At 38.6% G+C, this 2366-nt stretch overlaps 1 long non-coding RNA gene across 1 annotated transcript in view; it reads right to left on the bottom strand.

The window, feature by feature from the left end:
* The window catches only part of LOC136170780 (uncharacterized), a 41296-nt gene that overhangs the window by 27499 nt on the left and 11431 nt on the right, over positions 1–2366 (bottom strand). The gene's annotated exons all lie outside the window — the stretch shown is intronic.

Raw genomic sequence — 2366 nt, 5'->3', positions numbered from 1 at the left:
TTCTCAATTAGTATGGAGTATTCTATCTGCTCTCTTTCTTAATGGGAGCCCAGCTTGCATACAAAGAGAAGATAACAGCTCAGAGCTGGGAGGTCAGTCACACTACCTCCTCATTGAACACAACTGCGAACTTCATCAGGTGAGACAAAATCAGCGTCCAGGCATGCCGCACGTGCATGTGTGTCTGTCTGTCTGAAGGTGTTTTCCTCATAGGGGAACGTGTGTGTGTATGTGTGTCTAAAAGTGTCCAGGCCTGTGTGTGTGTGTGTCTGTCTGAAAGTGTCTGCCTCATAGGGGAACATTTGTGTGTGTCTGTGTGTGTTGCTCAATAATGTCCAACTCTTTGCAACCACATTCTTTTTACTTTGTGTGTCCAACATTTTGCGGCCCATCAGGGCTGCAGGTGTCTGCCTAGGGGAACATCCGTGTGTGTGTAAGTGTGTCTGTGTGGCTCAATTGTGTTCAGCTCTTTGCAACCACATTTTTTCCACTCACTATGTGTGTGTGTGTTTCTCAGTTGCGTTCAACTGGTTGCAACCCCGTGGACTGTAGCCTGCCAGGCTCCTCAGTCCATGGAATTCTCCAGGCCAGAATACTGGGGTGGGTAGCCATTTTCTTCTCCAAGGGATCTTCCTGACTCAGGGATCGAACACTGCAGGCAAATTCATTACCGTCTGAGCCACCAGGGAAGCTTTTCCACTCACTATACCTCCTATAAGTTCATCTGTGTTTCTTTTCCACTGTAACTTACCAAAGCACTTCATTTCTCATACTTTTCCCATCTTTAGCATCATTATCATCGAAATCTTTGTCAGTTACTTATAAAGTGAAAGAGTGCACTAAAAATGGTAATTCATTATTTCATTTAATCCTAATTAGGGCCCTGAGGGAGTAGGTATTGATTTCTGTCACTGTTAACATTTCACAGATGTTCAAGGTCACACACCTAGTAAGGGGTGGCTCTCAATCTATTTCTGATGTCAGAGCTGTGCTGTTAACCACTCCACGATGCTTCTGCCATGGAACTAATGAGGATCTCATTATTTACTTTTTCCTAATACACAGTTTCCTCTGTTTCTATAGGTATCAATTTAAGTTCTGCTTTCAGACGGATCATTTAAAGACTTAAATGTAAATTGCCTAAGTATTCCTAATCTTGGTCTCTGACCACATTTGGCCTGAGTTTTTATTTATATTTTTAAATAGTCTGCTACTAAAGTATATTGGATGTATTTAATCCTAAAATAATTACCATTTTTTGCTGTTTATATTATCCATGGAGAAAACATTAAGTCACAGATAAGCAAAGCAAGATTAAATATTAGTCATTAGGGATCCAAAGCCAAGAAGCATATGTTTTAGATTGTAGACTATGAGCAATGACTATCTAAAAAGCTACATTCATGAAAAGCATCAGAATATAGTACACATCAGATAGACTTGGTTGCTATTGTGTTTATTAGAAAACTGATCTGGACAAAAGTAAATACAAGTTAACAAGCACATGTGTTATTTATCTTGAGAGATTTTTAAAGCTTTTTTGTTTTTTAAATAAATGCTGATTTTGAGCCTCTGTGGGTCATGAGGGATTCATAAATATATTGTGCATCTATTTACAGTGATCTTACTGGGATCAAAAATTGAGTTTAGCAATTTGGTTGCTTATTAAGAGGTCATTCAAAAGAAATGAAATTGCAACTGGGATGTGCCAACAACAGGTGGATTTAGATCTCAGGTATGTGAGTGTGTGTGTGTTTTAATTCTTTTTAATCTGAGATCTGGTTCGGTGACAACAAGTCCATTTTGGTCTTTTACAAAACCTCAGCTCTTTTACAGCAGCTGAATGTGAATGTGGGCACCTAATATGAGCAGTAAGGAAAATTAAATATAAGCTATAACTTTAGTGTTTCTTTTTCTCATTTTGTGTACGGATTAATTATTATTGACAGCCAGTCGAAGGCTGATCGCTTTTCTAGGCTTGATTTGCTCAGTTTGAATCCTCTCTTGGAGACATAGCTTGTCTAGGCAGATGAATATTTACTTGGGAAAACAATGAAGAATTAACAGGACTCACTTTCACACCACCCACATCCACCTTTCTCCTCCTTTCTCTGGCCACCTAGAGTTTTCCTTACTCTGAGATTTCTACAAAACATTTCTGGATGTGAGAGGAGAAGGACTGAAAGAATTCCAGCAGCGGTCTCTTAGCTTTCTGCTCCTGGTTTTCGAGATTTTTATTCCATAAGGCAGAAGGCAGAAAAGAAGAAAAAGGAGCCTAGTCTAATTTTTATAACTGCAAAGAGAATAATTTTCAGTTTACTTAAAATATTTTTAATACAGTAAATGACATTTCTGTAATCAGACTT

The sequence above is a fragment of the Muntiacus reevesi genome, chromosome 6 (assembly GCF_963930625.1).
Source record: "Muntiacus reevesi chromosome 6, mMunRee1.1, whole genome shotgun sequence".
In the NCBI taxonomy this organism is placed as follows: Eukaryota; Metazoa; Chordata; class Mammalia; order Artiodactyla; family Cervidae; genus Muntiacus; species Muntiacus reevesi.
This window is presented reverse-complemented; position numbering and strand designations above follow the sequence as displayed.